The 18,257-nt window shown below is 38.6% G+C and overlaps 1 long non-coding RNA gene across 1 annotated transcript in view; it reads left to right on the top strand.

Moving 5' to 3' along the window:
* The first annotated feature begins 204 nt into the window (after positions 1 to 204).
* The window catches only part of LOC117801533, a 42,841-nt gene continuing 24,788 nt past the window's right edge, over positions 205 to 18,257 (top strand). Inside the window, exons 1-3 of the long non-coding RNA XR_004624148.1 lie at positions 205 to 318; positions 7,830 to 7,982; positions 11,267 to 11,365. This is a non-coding gene — a long non-coding RNA (uncharacterized LOC117801533). The remainder of the gene's footprint in view (positions 319 to 7,829; positions 7,983 to 11,266; positions 11,366 to 18,257) is intronic.

Here is an 18,257-nt window from a genome sequence, read left to right as displayed (position 1 = left end):
TTTAATTGAATAAAATATACTGTACACAAGAATATATGTATATGCTTCCTGAATTTTTGAGATTAACTTCTAATTTTTCTTCACTAGGTATTGGCAAAGTCTTTAGTAAGATGTAGTTTAGAGATTTTTTTTTTCCCCTTCTATGGTTTCAATTTATTTTCTTCTCTTTTTGCCCAACTGTATTAATTAGGTTGCTGGAAGAGTTGCACATGTAAACGACCACTTCAGTAAAATGCGGTCTTTTCTATAATTGCGGTGTATGTAAAGGGAAAGGAACCTTAAGCTTTGCTTGGGGAACTAGAAAATTTCCTCACAAAGGTAAACTTTCAGTTGAATATTGAGAATAAGAAGGTGTTTTCTACTTGTACAAATGGAAATAGGGAATGTTAAACTGGGTGAATGGCATTACTTCAGATACTCAACTGTTTTATTGAACAATTATTTATTGACCATCTTAGATAAGCCAGGCATTGTAGTAGGTGCTACAATACAAAATGTGGACGTAGTTCTAGAGGTGCTTGGAGAGAAAGATACAAATAGATAATTATACGATTGTGAGGAAAGTGATAGAGTTATGCACAGAGCTTCATGGTAATAAACATGAAGGACTGAAAGCATATTATCTGTTCAGAGTATTCGAAGTATAATTGAACTACAAGAATGGGGCAAAGGTAGGTAGAAGCCAGAGTGGTTGGGTATGAATATATGGAAGTATGAAGAACTTTTGAGTGTGCTTAAGAAACAGTAGATTCTCTCTTGTCTTTGATGGGAAGTTGCTGAGAAATTGTATGCCATTGAATTTGCTCTCGTGGGTATGTTCTGTCACCAGCAACAGCGTGAAGGGGACAGGCATGAGTTGGGAGACTGTTGCAGTAGTCAGGCAAAAGATAATACATACCAGGATTGGCAGTAGCAGTGAGGATAAAGAGAATGAAATTTTTACTAACTGATTTGATATGGGGCTAAAGGAGAAGGATAAATATAGGATAAATATAAATAAAGGCCAAGTTTCTTGTTTTGCAATGAGTGGGAGGTGGAACATGTAGATCAAATACAGTTTTGAGGGAAGGATGATGAGTCACCATCCGCTGGCGTTTTCAGATGAATATAATCTACCAGGAAATTAGATTTAAGAGTCTGAGGACAGAAATAATGCTCTAGGCAAATTAGGTTGGGAAGACAGAAGAGAGATGGTGGTAGAAGGTAACACTGCCTGGGAAGCGTGCAGAGGGTGAGAAGAGATGAGGGACAAGGATTGAATTTTGGAAACTTTGGAGCTTAAAAGGAGGGCTGGAGAAGATGAACTTAAAAGAATGCTGGGAAGGAATAGGCATAACAAGAGGGAGAAAGTGAGAATTTCGTGGCATGGAAATCATAAGAGGAAAGTGTTTCAAGGAACAATTGGCATATGATACTCTAGAGAGCTCAGGGATGGTAAAGGCTAAAAACGACCAATCAGATTTGCTAAGCAGGTCATCGATAGGCTTGGTGGTTGAGACACCTTTTTGTGGAGGGAATGGAGCTTTGTTACGCTGGGGTAAAGAATAAACAAGAGGTGTTGAGATTTTGAAAGTGAATCTCTTTCTGTGGCAGCTTGTGTGTGACCAGAAGAGCGTACTCAGGATCGTGCCTATGTGGCGGTTGCACCACTAAAAAAGACTTTTTAAAGATACGGTGATGGTGTTCTACGTTTACGTTCCTGGGGAGAAGGGAGGCTGCAAGATGGAGGAAGGAGTGGGGATAACTAGCCAACAGTATTTCAGAAGAGGCAGAGGGGAGCGAAATAAAGCTACAGTTTCTTGTCTGTCCCATGCTGTTCTTGTCCCATAACACACTGAGAAGGGCAGGTCACTTCCTTGTAAAACCTGAATATTAATTTGGTCTCCATATGGTGCAGTCTCTGTGGTGTTGAATTCAAAGGAACACAGCCCAGCTACCAAAAAAGTAAATTAAATTTTTTATTGGTGTTTCTCTAAAATTGCCTGGGGCAGGGGAAGTACATTTCTAACTTGGAGTAAGACTTCTTAAATTTCTCCTTTGACATCTCTCCTTAACAACCTCCCCTCCCCTCCCCCCACTCAACATCGCTGCATTCACTATAGTTTTCATAGTACGTTGTGTAGCAAAGCACACCACCATCTCTCCCTCTTGCCAAAGTCACACACACTTGAGACTGGCAGAACAATCGCTCCTGCTACATAATTTGCTAAAAAGTTGGCTCGGTTAGAGAGGAAGGACTGGAAGAGAACAGAGGTGCACATGGAAATAGGAATTGAAGCTACGGAAGTGGCCCAGTAGGTCTCAAACGTTCACATTCATCAGAATCACCTGGAGAGTTTGTGCCAACAAACTCCATCTGACCTCTATCCCAAGAGCTTGTGATTCAGTAGGTGGGCCCAAGAATTTGCGTTTCTGGTAAGTTCTCGAGTAATGCTGATGCTTGTGGTCTGCGAAATACACCTTGAGAACCACTGAACTAGTTAGCTTAATGGGAAGCAAATCATAGCGGAGACTGGGAAGCCATGGAATGCTATTACAAAAACCAAGGTAGGAGGCATGGTTTTTACTAAAGGCAAAAAGGCAAGTCTGGTTGTTAGAAGTCGTGAAGCAAGGCCTACTTGATGCTGAGCTACTGACCTACTGGTCTAGGTTCTTTAGCTTTTACTGATGAGTTGTAACTTGTTTCACAGAGGACGGGATACGTGGGGGGTGGCGGTGGGGGTAGCTGGGTTTGTCCAGGTGATGGGATTAGAGGCATTCAAAGGCAGACAGCAAAGTAGGTGTTCATGCGTTAATTGACAAAGGACAAACTGGTGAGTGAGGTAAAAATTGTTATTCCAATTTCTCACCCAGAGGGTCTTAAGTTTTGCGACTCATCCAAATTTATTTTTGCATCCCGACTGAAGTAGCTCTTCTGACCCTCTGAGTGTTTTTTCCACTTACGAAGTAGGTAAAGGTGTCTTTTTACAAGCAGTTTGGTAGTTTATGAGTTTAAAGTTTTTGACAGGTTTACCCAATATTGAGAAATGATAAACATCCAAGTGTGTTTCTTAACCATATAATCATGTAGAACTGCAGTGAAATTTGAGCCATATATTTCCAGTTCAAATTAAATAACCAAATTTCCATATTGTTGAGTAACTAAACAAATTTGATGCTTACGATATCCCTTAAGAACTTGTCAGTGTACTTTTTACAGTGCTTTGTTCTGCAGAAAATGTTGACTTATGTCCAGATAAACAGATGCCAAAGCAGGGAAAAATATTAGACAAATGAGTCTTTGTTTGATAAATTCCGATATAATTTTAACACAGGTGAAAAATTCGATTTTCCTCAAACAGAATTCTTCTAAGCAAATATTTAGAATTCTTCATCATGTTGCTGTGTCTTTTGCTATGCAGTTGAGCAAGTTAGTTTGCAAGAAAATAACTGCATTTGTGAGAGGAGAAAAACAACAGACACATAATCACCTAAACTTTGGACAAACCTCTGAAATGGAAGCCAATATAGCAATGAAATCACAATGAAATTATAAATTTATGGAGGAAAAGCTGGGAGGTTAATTTTACCCTTTAAAACCTCAATGAAGCACAAAATTCAGGGGAAAAACTAATAATTATGACTAAGAATTGTAAGATTTGGAACATCAACTCAGCAAATGAAGACATTACCACATGGCAGACATTAGCCAATAAAATGCATCCAATCACTCTAAAATGAGCTCATAATGCAAAATGTGAGCACTGTGGAATTCCGAAGAGATGGTGCATTTATGAAAAAAATCCATTTATTACTTTCTGTGACTGAGCTCATTCAATCCACATTTACTGAGCATAGACAATGGCCTTGCACTTTGTGTGAGGTGCTTAGGAGGATGGAAGAGAAGGCATCAGGTACAGATCCTGACCTTAAGTAGATTACAGTTTAGTTGGAATGGGTGATTGGAGGGAAAGAGACAAACAAATAACTATAAGATAAGGAAAGATGCCAAAGATAAAAAAAGAGGCAGAAAGAGGAGGGTGAGAGTGAGGGAGGAGGAGGCAGAGTCTAGGATGATCTTCAAGGATGAGAAGCATTTGCACGGAGGCTTACAACGTACATAATAATCTTTGGTTTTTATTTTACATGTTTTCAAAGTACATACTGCATCACTAAACTGAAAATGCCATGACATACATGTTTTTGACTGGCAATTTGATAGCAAACCAACACGCCTTAGCATGCAAATCAGAACAGACAGGAGTATAAAACTCAGGAGTGGATGTAAGTCAACATAAGCTAGTTTATGCTTCAAGCAACAAAATTCCCCTACATCTCAGTGGCTTAATCTCCAGTTTAGACAAGATAGATTATCTGTAGAAAGGTTAACATTGTAAAAAGTGAGGAGAGTGGTTTGGAGGCAGGGGAGAACATTTATGAGACTCCTGGAATAAGTTGGGGCAAGAAATGATGGTTTGAACCAATATAGTAGCAGCATGACTGGGAAGGATGATACAGGGTCAAGAGATTTTCACAGGTAGATTTCATTGGAGCTATTCGATGTGGGGACTGAGAGGAAGAGGCGTTAGACATAATTCACATCTAGATTGGATTGGATGGGTGGTGATGCTTTTAACCAAGAAGATAGCATCATTTACCCAGAAGCAGCCAGCAGGTTTGGGATGATCTCGATTGTGGTACTTACAGGAAAAATCCCTTTGGAGATACTGACCAAGTAGTTAGAAATACATATTTGGGTCACTGAAGAGAGATAGGACTAGGCATGTATATTTGGAAACAATTGGTCTTAAGGTAACAGTGGAAGCTGTGGGATGGCTGCGGTTTCCTAGGGAGGAGGCAGCTGAGCACAGAACTTTGGGGAAAGTCTTTACAGAGTAAAGAGATGAGTCCAGAGTTCTAACTCTGCTCTTTTCTAGAATGGGCTTTTATTAGTTTTCTTGGGCTGCTATGACTAAGTATCATAAACTGGGTGGCTTAGGCAACATAAATTTGATAAATTTATTGTCTCCCAGTTCTGGAGGCTAGAAGTCCAAGATCAAGGTGTCAGGGGTCAGCAGGGTTGGTTCCTTCTGAGGGCGGTGAGGGGCAGTCTGTGCCATGCGTCTCTCCTAACTCGCAGTGGTGTGCCGGCTGTCTTTGGCATTCCTTGACTTGGAGGTGCATCACCCCGATCTCTGCCTGCCTGTTTTATGGCATCATCCCTGTGTGTGTGTCTCTCTCTGTGTCCAAATCTCCCTTATTTATAAGAACTCTGATTATTGGATGAGGATCCACCCTGATGACTTCATCTTTACCTGCTTATCCGCCAGGACCATATTTCTGAATAAGGTCACATTTCGAGGTACTGGGGGTCACGATTCCTACCTATGAATCTTGGGGGGGGATAAAATTCAACCCTAATAGCCTTCAGAAGAGCCCCCTCCTCCCATCATGTTTTGGAGTCAGGAGAAAGAAGCTGGGCTGCAACAGCCTGAGAATTAAGAGGAGATAAGAACGCTGAGGCTGTGAATGTGGACTTTGGAACTGTATCCATTACAAATCAAATGGCGAGAGCTAGGGCTCCATGGATGATACAATTTCCAGAGCAAACTACTTTAAGCTTGCCAAAGAATCATTCAAAGTCGGTGGTATCTTAACAGTGCTTCCTGCAAGATTATTTCTTCAACCTAAAACATACGGGCTTGTTTATTTGGTGAATAATGGTGCATATCCCTAGAACATGAGTTAGTCGTCATTCACTTTGCATCTAGTGTAATGTGCTCTTTTCTGATGAAACTTGGAAGTTTGAGTTTGAAAAATGATGTGTCTAAGAGAGTATGGACTAAGCAATTTTAGATACGGCAGAGCGATAAAAAACATTCTTGCCATGGATTCATGGGAGGTGCAAGGACACAGATTAACCTTGGGAGGTTGTATTATAGCATTTATTTTTTCAAAAGAAAGGGAAGAGTTGGTATTTAAATTCTCACTTTCATTTGAGGAGGGAAAAATATAAATCTTGGGTTGTCTGAAAAATATTAAAATGTTCACAGAATTAACCGTCAGTGATAATATCAAATGTCACATTTCTACTTCATCACGTATTGGGAGAAACTGAAATATGTAACCAAATGGCCTACCAGGCTTTTCTTACGGTATGTTAATTTTCAACCAAAGTTTCTGGGCGTAAGTGTGTATACAGTTTTGTTTGGGGTCTCAGGTGATGTGGTTTGTGATTTGCAGTTGGATTTAAAATAAACACCAAGGAATTCAAGCGTTTTTGTAACAGAATTTGAATAGTATTTATCTTTTAGTGGCATTCGTTTATTCTCCTAATTTCCTTTATCTATCTATTATCTATCTATCTATCTATCTATCTATCTATCTATCTATCTATCTATCATCTATCACTTTGGACGTTATACATGGTGAGAGAGCAACCGATTGAATATATTTGTCCTAAACATTAAAATCCATGATGCTTCCAGAGCATTTGGATTCTGAAAGAGCGGTTTCATATCTTAGGGTCTTTTGTTCTTTTTCACAATTTGTATAAGTGAGATGTACTGTTCCTGGGGACAAAGAATGCTAATGTGGACAGATACTGAACTTTTCTGTGCCCAGGTGAAAATTCAGAGCACCCAGCTATTTCTATGTGGCACGTTGTCCATCAACAGGCTCAAAGGGACCGCAGTGGAAATTGAAGTGGTAGTGCAGCTGTGTCCAGTACAATTTTTCTATCATGCTTGCCTGAGTTTTCTCCTTTGCAACTGGTCTTGGGGACTTTGCTGTTGCTTCTGAACCTTGTGCCAGATACCTTTCTCTCTCCCTGACTGGTGGAACGGCATCTCTCCTTGTTTCGCCCACATCTCCACATTTGCTCTGAAGGCAAAAGGACTAAACCTTATTTTATGTGGAAACATTTAAAACGTTAAGTCAGGAGAGAGTCCGTTAAAAAGAATAGTGGACTCAAAATTAGAAAACAGATGTTCTTTAATCCTTATTAGGCTGCTTAGAGCTGTGTGTTCTTAGACACGATATTCAACTCTTACTCATTCCTTCCTCCATTAATCCGTTGGCTCTTCCATCCATTCATCTACTTCTTTCCAACAAGCATTTCTTGGTTGTTTCCTGCATTGTAGGCACTGTGTTAGGCACAGATGTTAAGATAAAAACCACAGACCCTTTCTTCAAGGAGTTCATAGATCAGTTGGGAAGATAAAATTATGGTAGGAGTGATGAGTGTTAGAGTAGAGATAATCATGTGTAAATGAGGAGGTAAAATAATATGATTTCTAATGTTCTTTTTACTTCTATAATTATATGGTTCTAAGTCTATAAAAATCCTAAAAGCTGTTCGCATGCCTTTCGACTTGGGGATAAAACAGGCCTAGAGATATAAAGATAAAAAGTCAACCTGTTTCCTCCACTTAACAGGCCCCTGACTTGAAAGGAAAATAGACGAGTTATTGAATGTGTGTATGTGTATGGTTTACTTGCTCTCTGGGTCCTTGGACCACAGCATTCCTCGTTACTGCAGGTGTTTAGTGGCACTGGCACCTGGGACTACGATTTATTCAGAGTCGGGAATTTGGAAGTAAGTGAATGGTAGTCCCTGTGTGCTAGATGGAGTAAGGCAAGAAAGGTAGAACTTTGTCATTCTCATCTCCATGTGTTCGAGAGGCGAGGGGAGTCATCAGAGAGGTGAGAGCAAGACTCCAGAAATGTGCTTGGTATTTCTTCCTGCACCTGAAGACATTTTATAAAGAGTATAGGCAACACATGACTTATGGAAATACATGGCAAAAGATGGAGCTGTAATAACTAATGTTTCTCATTTGCTGCTGTAGACACCATCTAGGCCCTGGTGGAATCATTACCTTGGAAGAGTAATACTTCTCTTGAGGCAGTTATGATGGTTAGTGACTACTACTCCAGAAGTTTACCTCACATTCTTGTCAGCCACCAATTAAAAAAGAAGCCAACTGAAAAGACTTCAACAGGTAGGCTTTGTACAAGTGTAATAAAGCTCATGTGATTGACATGTTTAAACAGGCAGTGTTTAATCAGACAAACAGAATCCATTTGAAGAATTTCAAGCAGAGTTAATATAGTTACAAAGTCCTGGAAGGGCTAGAGGCACTGATGGAGTAAGGTTACCAAGAGAGAAGCATCTGTAGGGAAGCACTCCCAGCCCCTAGGCCCAGAGACCCAGAGGTAAAAATGATGTTACATAAAGACCACGTGTGGCTGAAGCTGCTGGTGTGGACACCGAGTTACCTGAGTATGACTCGGAGCCATGCTTACCTGTCACTATTGTGGCTGCTGAAACTGCCGTTAGAATCTAGGAAAAATGGCTTCTTGTTCTCCTCAGTTCCCGCCACTGCTGCCCACTGGCAGAACTTAACAGGGAGTTAGGCAGCAAGGGAGTCTGGGAAGTCCAGCTTTGCAAGCTTTCTGCCCCTGAGGTGCCAAAGAGGGTACAGAAAAACAAAGGAGGAGCCAAGAGACAATACCCTGCAGCACACCTTCTGTTGTCTTTTCTGTCCTTGATAATCAGGTTTATTTTCCTGAAGCTTGTCCACCACTATCAAGCCAGTGAAGGGGAGGGTGAATTAAACTGAGGGAAAGAGGAGGATATAACATGGTGGCAGTCTTGACAGAAAGGAAAGAAAATTAAGAGATTGGAGAAGAAGGAAGACAGAAGAGGGATCTGAGGTCAGATGAAAATGTGCTTGAATTCGTACAGTATGGAGATCAAACACTGGGTTGGAGTAAAGTGAGAGATAGAAAAAAAAAATCCAATGAAAATGGTGAGATTCATGGGCTGGGGGTTAGGTTCAGCTTGCTACTTGTTTCAACATCTGTCTATCCTAGGAGAATTTTAATTCCCTGAAGTCTCATATTTATCATGGTATAACACCAATATGTTGCCACATGGTTAGTAAATTAGGAATAATTGAAAGAAGACACGAGGGCCAGATAACGCCCCTCACTTCCCATGGTCCATGAGGGTATCCAGGGATTCTGTAAATTCTTAAATCTCCTATTACTAAGAAAATCCTTGGAATGCAAGAAGCTTGGGATCAGGGCAAGGATGCTATAGAGGCCAGGAAGCTTGTTACGGAAAGTGATGAGAATCTGAGGCCTTTGGGAAGAGGTGCCACCATCACCCTCCCTTCTGTAAGTCTCCCATACTACCAGGCAGTACAAAACATAACACGAGGGACACTAGCGCAGAATACTCAGTAACTTGATACAGTGGGGGAACAGATCAGAGGTCAGTGAAGACCGGGATGCTAGTACACAAGCTGGAAACCCTTCCCCTGTTACCACGGGGACATGAGATCATCTCCTTCTACCCAGATAGCAGCATCTTGGGGAAAAGGAGATAGGGGTGTAAGCTCCCTTGAGAGGAGAGAATTAGCCTTTTTTCACCAGTCACTTCAGGTTCAGACTGGGAGATGGGAATATCTTGGGTGCTACAGAGCAAGAGATGCTGAGCTGTATGGTGGAGGGATGCACTCATACCTCGTAAGCTTATTCTTTGGAATCTCATGATATTATGAAAGGTGTCATGCTCATAATTGGTTATAATAAATGAGAGCAAAATTTTTCCACCTGAACCCTTTTTAGAAGGAGTATTCAAAATAACAGTCTGTCCTTATATAAAGAACAGTCCCAGAAAATTAGTTACTTTTGAATTCCTGCATTTATTGTTTCATGTGATATAGAATAGTGTAAGCTAATTTTTAGAAGAAAGCTTTTATAATTATTCATTATTTATGTTATTATGGGAAGGTCTGTGTGTTATTTTCAAGAACCTGTAGAAAACATGATCTTGTGTTCTGAGACGCTCATAATCTAAAGTGATTCATTTATGTGTAAAGCTAGGGTTATTGTAAGAACAAAAGGATAGTCTTTATTAAACTTTATAAGCTAAAGGAGAAGAGATTGTTTCCATTCATCCCCATCTTTCCATAATGCTTTTGTAATGGGAACAAATATTAAAATGATCCATTCTTGTCAAAAGGGGGTATATTCAGATTTGGGCAACTTAATACATAATAACAGAACTCCTAGGCTACCCACCCTACTATGGGACCCTGAACCCAGAGGGGCCATACCAGAGTGAAGTATTCCAAAAGCTCATAAATTACATTTTTATTTTTAAAATTTATTTGTGGGAACTATAACATTAAATTGTATTAAATAACAACTTAAATAAGTAAGATAATAATTTAGGAGGGAAACCATTGTATGTCTGTGCTCAGATTCCTAGAAACAATGTATACAGACTAGTTATTTGTGTCCATAAATACATGACGATCTCATAATGAGTTAGTTTATAGTCTTATGCATTAACTTCTCAGACTGCTTGAGTATCATTTTCTCCTGGCTATATTATATTATTGGGTCACCATAATACTAAACTGTAGGATGTTTTAGCTGATAATTCCTAAAAAGTGCTTACTTTTGAAATAAAAAACAAAGCAAAAAAAAAAAAATCAAACCACGATGCTGACTGAAAAAAATATTTATATTTATATTAAACCCCTCAGCTAGATTCTCAGACACATCACTGCTTAAAATGCAGTCACCTGACAAAAACAGTTCTAATTATTACCCCCTTGGGCTAACATTTTTCAGAGTGACTGGCTAAAATGCACCCCAGCTCATAATTTCTGTCTCTGACAGTGGAAGACATAACCTAGTTTCCTCTAATGCAAAAGTCTCTAATCTAGAGGGCAAGACCCTGCTCCATATAACACTGAAGGGAGAAAATGCAATTTGAGCACAAGGAAATTGCACACATAGTTTGATAGTTCTACCACTCTCAGAATTTTTTTTTTCCTCCTCGGGTTTAAATGTCTTGTTTTATTTTATACTAAATTATGACCTGGCTGAAATTGCTATGTTTTCTTTGTCATATTCCAGAAACCTCTTACTATAAAAGTGAAGGTTATACTATAGTTCCATACTTTCATTTTTTTCAGGGGGTGGGAATGTCCGCATTTTGACAGTTCAGCAGTGAAAACATTAAAAGTTACTGTGCTTGCTACAGCAATATTTTTTTCATGTCGAATAATAGCTCTTTTGTCTTGGCAAATGGAGCATATATACGGCATTAGAAAAAGGTAATTAAATCGTTTTGAAATGACGAAAGTGCAGATTTTTGACTTGGACTAATCAGTAACAATTTCATCGTTGAATCTATGAACGAACAAACTTTTACGATTGCTGGGAGAGGTGAATTAACCTCACATTGTTCTGGTTCACTTCACAGGTGGTGGCTGGGTAATGCTTTGCCCTGAAACTGATAAGCCGGAAGGCTAAAGAAGTTTCAAGGAAGTCAGTCAGAAGTCTTGCAAAGACGGCTATCAGGGTACAGTACTGGAGCTTTTCATTAACAATTTTTATTTCTGTGAATTGGAGAGACTTCACCCCCTTTCCTATCTCTTTCCGCCGACAGCTGCTGCTTAACACCTTCCTTCCAGCTGGGAGGGCAGCCGGATGGCTGTGTATGCAGCTAATGCCAGGATGGGTCCTTAGCGAGCAACCAGGGCGTCAGTTTCCTCCTGGAGACTGCACATGTCACCTTCACGTCTCATGCATCTTCCATCATTTATGTGAATATATCAAGGGGCTCTGGTAGAAGGCACTAGGCTATGAAAGTGCAGTCTAACTGGTGACTGAGAACAAAGGCCGCCTTTAGCTATGAATGATTCACTACAATGGTAAAGAATATTTTCTTTTTTCCTCCAAAATGACTTTGAATCCTGAAGATTCAATGACTAGGCCTCCACACTCAAAAAATAAAAATGAAAGAATGGCAGAGAGGAAGGATTTTTTTTTTAATAACCTGATTTTGATCAACGTTTATTGAATTACTAGGCACAGAGGTTTGACAATGTTATGGGTGAACTTGTAATTTCAGGAGGAACATTTATACCCAGTAGTTCTCACGCATGCTACTGTAACTTAACACCCTCCCCCCCAAATTTCTCAGCTTCTGTCAGTATGTATCACAATCTGATCAATCTCATCACTACATAGGGAAATAGGGGGTGCTGATTTGGACAAGATTCTTTTAAAAGTTATGTGACTATATTTAACAGGTACTTTAAAATATCTCATGTGGCTCATTAACTGGATTATTCCAGTGAGTTAATAGAGACTCCATAGTTCATCTCTAGAAAACGAAAACATTGGTTTTATTTTTTAGTCATGAAATGATGAACATCAAAATGTTTTATAAAGGTACTTGTTTTCCTAATACTGTATATAATCATCTGTGTCCTTGGGAGCAAATAAGAATCATGAAGAGGATTAGGAAGTATTTTATGCTTAACTATATAACCCTGAGATTGGCACTAAGGCATCCCTATCTCTCCCCTGATCTTGGCCTGTTTGGGAAACTAACTTGGTCTCAACCAAGGTAACATTGAAAATATGGAGAGGTTGAGCCCAGAAACACAGAATGGGCATCTTTGGTGCTAATTTACGAGAGACTTGCGGACACCATTTTGAGCAAACTCAGAGTATGGATGCATTTGGCAGTTTCGTGTAGATATTAAGAGACTTGTTTAAAAAGGGTTTATTTAGTATATTTGGTAATTGTATTTTGAAATGAAGTTGTCAGAGAATACATGCTAAATTTTGAACATAAGAAAATAGTTCATAGCAAAGAACAATTGTATATGGAATACAATATTCTGGAAAATAGTTGGGTATTAAACTTATCTTTATTGATATCAATTACAGGTCCACAGGATTGCGTCACAATCTATCCTTTGTTTTGTTTTAACCTCACAATATTATTCCTAAGGGAATTTGAAAAATAGTGTATTGAAAAGCTTGCTTCTAATCTGTTCAGTCAGGTCTGTCTTTCATAAACATAATAGTTTCTAAATATTTCCAGATTTGGCTGTATGATATTGTCAGAACAATTATGAAATACTTTCAGTAATACTGTGTCAACATGGTCTTTGGTATTTTTAAAAAATGCCTTTATTAATTGCTTCAAAACATGGAAGGTGCTAAAAATAATTTAAAAATTAACTCAACTAAAATTAATGACCCATCCATCCAGTATTAGTTTTATACATTGTATTTATTGAGGGTTTTACATGTTCTAGTCACTTTGTTAAAGCCGTGTGTGTATTATTCTATTTGATCCTCAAAACAATCCAATGGAAAAGATTACCATTATTAGGTCCATTTTTATAGATGAGGAAACTGAGACACAGATACGGCATGTAACTTGTCCAAAGGTTCATCGTTGCTAAGTAGAATCCTTGGTATAAAAACTGACGTAGTATGAAGCTATGTTCTTTGCCCTTATATTTTATTATATTGCTTTTTACTAGTTAATTTTGATTTTAAAAAACCATGTTAGCATACAAGATAGTTCTTTCAAAAAATATATGAGGGTAAAAATCATTAATAAGAAAAATAAAGATGGCTCTGTGAACCAAGGGCCATAGTGATAGCCCTGTGTCTTCCATCGCTGATTGTGAAGCTTGGTAATAGTGTGGGGGAATACATGGCATCTTCACGGACAGAGCTGCACACTATGCTGTTTGCATGTGGGAATGCTAAATATGACAATGGTGTAAATGGCTGAGCCGTTTTATGGGAAATGGGCAACTTTATATTTTTTTCTCTTACGTGTTTGCGAGATTTCTACATTATAACAAGAGACTATGGTACATTTAATTAAAATATCGACCTACGGATATCCAGCACAATGTTATCTAGTGAAATTACATATTAAGATACATTTTCTTTTTGAGAAATGACAATCATGGCTTTTAAAAAAAGATTCACTCGAGTTTCACTTTTTGATTCAAGTATAAAATAAATCCTCTGATGAAAATTACTTGGACCAAACTGAATTCAGGTTAAAAACGGTGAATCATGAGTTTTCCAGGAAGAGTTTTATTTTGACCTAAATGATATCTGAGAGATGAACTTCAAGCTCAATACATTTTTAACATGACAGAAACGCCATGGCCTCTCGGTGGGTGTCAGGGAGGAAACACTTGCAGAGGCCTTTATCTACCAGAGTTCGGCCAAGAGGCCCAGCAGCCTGGGGTCTCGCTGGTCTATTCCTGATCCTCTCTTAGCAGAAAGGACAGAAAGCAGAAAAAGTGAAAGCTTCTTCTGAACAGATTATTTTCATTTACGGACTTCATAAATGTCAGAAAGTTAATGTAGAGGCAATTAATATTCCAGAGTCTTTTTTGGTAATAATACACAGCCACTAAAATCTTGCTTAATTTTTTTGTTAAAGATGAGAAAATGTGAAATTCTTTTGTTTCTCACATTTGTTTTCCGGGGGAAAAAAGCAATTTTTATTTTGTCATTAGAGCCTGTAAAATAAAATCTCAGTAAAATTCATGTATACAAATCTATGCAAAGCAGTGAAAAGAAAATATTTGCATAAGTGTCCTATTAATGAAAGCCAGTTTCCAACAGTTTGAGGTTTATATTCTTCGATGTGTTTTGTTTACCTCTCCTATCCAGTTTATATGGTCATACTTGGGGATATGTTTTATGCCTGTATGCACACATATATATCACAGAAAGTAGTTTGGATTTTTAATTAGTAAAAATTTCAGAGGCCAGCAATTACCTTTCTCATTTAGCATCTCACTTCAATCTAGTATTTGTGTTTTCTGCTCACTTCTGTATAGACCACAGTAAACATTTGGAAGGCATTTTGTATGGCAAGTTTGTGTATTGCAATTTTTGAGCAATGCAAACATCCCCCTTAAATAAACGAAAACAGATCCCAGAAAGGGTATGCTTCCAACACATTCCCCAAAGATCTGAGTGCCGCTGTGCATTCTTGCTCAATTTAAACAAACTAAACTTCAGTTAGTCTCCCCTCCCCTAATGGGCACCCCCACTGGGAACATTGTTAGGTTACCACCATGGACAAGGCCTCCGTACAGCTGGATCTGTAAACAAGACCATAATCCGCATGAAAGAACTCTCAGAGTTTTGGCAGCACTCACAGTGTTGTTAACATATTGTGCCAAAGCAATAACAAAGCCATCATTTTTAAGTTTGTTCACGGATTTGTATTAATCAAGAAATTTTCCAGAAATTACTTCTAAATGAGGAACCTTCCAGAAAGTTACCATTTGGCAAGAAGGCTTCCAGATGCCTTTTTTTTGCTTATCTGCAACATATTCTTCCAAATAAATTACAAATTTGTGGAAGTTCAATCGAGACAGAAAACACATTGCTGCTGTGTTGGCGGAAGGAGGCTCCCTTCAGTTCACTCCCTGCTTCATCAAAGCCTGGCTAGTGCTTAGGTCATTTTTTCTTATTAGGAGGAGGAGACCGGGCCATCTAACTTGGCATTCTGGTGATAAACATTAAGTATTGATATTTGGATCAGAAAAGCAATTATTAGATTACAGTCAGAACTGCACACTAAGCATTTCGGAAGAGACCAGGAGAAGGCTGTTGGACCTTTGTTGGAATTTAGTTGTTGGTTTTTATTGGCATATTAGGCAATTGATTCTCACAAATTCAATCTTTCTCAATTTAGACCCTATTTTCAAAACTTGTGCACAAGCAAGCCTTCTGCAAAACTCTTATGTCTACTCTATAGGAAGAAAGGGAAAAAGAGGAGGGTGTAACAGTGCAATTAGACATGAGTTGTGGGACAAACCTAAAATTTTTGCTTTCCAACATTGCCTTATTCCTTAGATACTTATAATACTAGTTTTTCATGTACATCTTATGTGATTAAAAAAGTCCTGGGTAAAATAAACTTTTAAAATGTGCTAAAAATTCAAAATGCAGATAGGTGCATGATTTAGCCTGAACAGAGGGTACATATGTGTCTCCCGTGATGAGTACTGTATACAAGCTCGAGACTGTGTGTTGGGAGCTGAGGACCTATAAGTGAGTCTATCACCAACGGTTTGCGTAGAGTTTTGGTTGTATTTCATCATTTATTCATGTCTTAATACCTTCTGGATGACATTTATTTTTGTTACAACAAAAGAAACTCTTTAAAGTAACGACTAGTAGTAAATAAGCCCTTTCTCCTGCTGAAGACAACCCCCAACCTCTAAGCTATTCTGGACTTGAATACATCTTTCCTGTTTCTTCCTATGGTGCATTGTTTAAAGCACCAGTATATCATTTTAATATTCTGTCTTGTTTTAAAGTTACTTGTGTTCATTTCTTCTTTTCCCTTTGAAAATGTAATGTTCCTGGATGTCTCTCTAAATACCTAATATGGTGCTTTGTACATAGCGGACTTTGCATGAATGCTTATGTAACTGATTTCAGGAGGTTTATTGTTTCTTTAAAAAAAAAACCCTTCCCTGAACACATAGCACTTTGGAAGGCACTTTAAATTGTGGAGAGCACCAGCATTCTACTGGGTCAATTATTGCGGCAATTAAATTAATAATACTGCAGTAGTCTCCTAGAAAACTACTCACTTAAGGGAGGATCTATAGTACATGATAGTTAATAAGCACTACAAGGACATGAAATAATGACAGAATCATAGCTTTGTTTTTAAAGTAAATAATTGTTCTTCAAGAAACAAAACAGCTAGCCAAGTCATTCATAATCTTTTCGGGAATCAGCATCCTTTCCCCAAAGAACGTATAGTTGAATTTTTCCAAGTATTTGGCTATGCGTTATTATGATTTATGTCTGACATATTGATGCTGATTATTTTTTCTGTGTATACAGTTGTTTCTCTAAGGGCTATGTATTTACTCTATGTCTTTGAATTAACTCATCTTTGAATGGTCTATTGCTGTGTGAGATTGAGTGCATTCACCTAATCCTTGAAGAGAGCTTTCGTCTGAGAACACCTGCGTTCCTGTTGGTTGTGACCCAGTGATGTGGTGGCTTTTGTTTTCTACCTGTCAATGGCCAAATCAGGTTATTCATGTGACTATGTTGGTTTAAATCACCCTGAATAAATTTTTACAAATATTATAAAAATTTGAAGGTGAAGTAAATTGATAGTTTGGAAATTACCCTTTCTTCTGTACCAATAGAGACTTGGAAAAATTAATCAGATAAATACATTAAAATATTTATTTCAACCAATGGGACATCTTAAATGACACCTTTGAAATTTCTTTAAAATTGTTTATTTTTAGAAAAGGATTTATTTAATCTTCTCCTTGAAATTCATAATAATTAATTACCAAACAGAAGCCACTGTAGATTAAGATACATCCTAAGGGGTAAATTCAAGAAACAAACTAGAAAAAAAATTACTGGGGCACACACAACAAATGTGATCTACATTCTATCAGCTGAATATTCTCAAAGCTGTGCAGATCCAAGGGCCCTTTTTGAAGATGGTCCAGGAGAAGGATTCCTTGTGTGCAAGAGACATCAGTGATGATGGCATTTTGTCATTTGGTGTTTGAATCACAAACCTTTAGGGTCTTCTCAGCCATTTTTAGGTAAGATCTGCTATTTACTAGAAAGAGCAATAAGAAAATAAGTGTTGTTTCACAGTCCACCAATGTTAAAGAGGCTCTCTCCAGTAAACAGCAGTTCACAAAAGCAGATGTGAAGCCTCCAGTTGTTTCTTGTGAATTTAAAATGTAAAAATGAGGGGTGCCTGGGTGGCTCAGCCGTTAAGCATCTGCCTTCAGCTCAGGTCAGGATCCCGGCATTCTGGGATCAAGCCCCACATCAGGCTCCCCGCTCAGTGGGAAGCCTGCTTCTCCCTCNAAAAGCAGATGTGAAGCCTCCAGTTGTTTCTTGTGAATTTAAAATGTAAAAATGAGGGGTGCCTGGGTGGCTTAGCCGTTAAGCATCTGCCTTCAGCTCAGGTCAGGATCCCGGCATTCTGGGATCAAGCCCCACATCAGGCTGCCCGCTCAGTGGGAAGCCTGCTTCTCCCTCTCCCCTGCTTGTGTTCCCTCTCTTGCTGCCTTTCTCTCTGTCAAATAAATAAATAAAATCTTAAAAAAAAAAAGATAAAAATGAGCCCCGAGAAGCTGAGAACTCTGGCACAACCATGTCAGTTAACAAAGCAGATAGCCGCTCCCCTAATTCAACTGGTTTTGCCTACCTGACATCCAGTATTCCTTCACAATTTTTACTGTAAAAGATGCTTTAGGAGCTTTGCTTTAAAAGTGATAACCAAATAAATGTTTGCATACTCTAATCACAATTTTGGGAAAAGTGTGAAAGATGGACAGTTTTCCATGCTACTGATTACACCATTTGGTAAAAGTTCTTGGAGGATTCAAGAGTCTAATAGAGAGGTC

Source organism: Ailuropoda melanoleuca, chromosome 3 (assembly GCF_002007445.2).
Source record: "Ailuropoda melanoleuca isolate Jingjing chromosome 3, ASM200744v2, whole genome shotgun sequence".
Taxonomy (NCBI): domain Eukaryota; kingdom Metazoa; phylum Chordata; class Mammalia; order Carnivora; family Ursidae; genus Ailuropoda; species Ailuropoda melanoleuca.
Note: the sequence above shows the minus strand (reverse complement) of the source record. Positions and strands in the feature narration are given on the sequence as shown.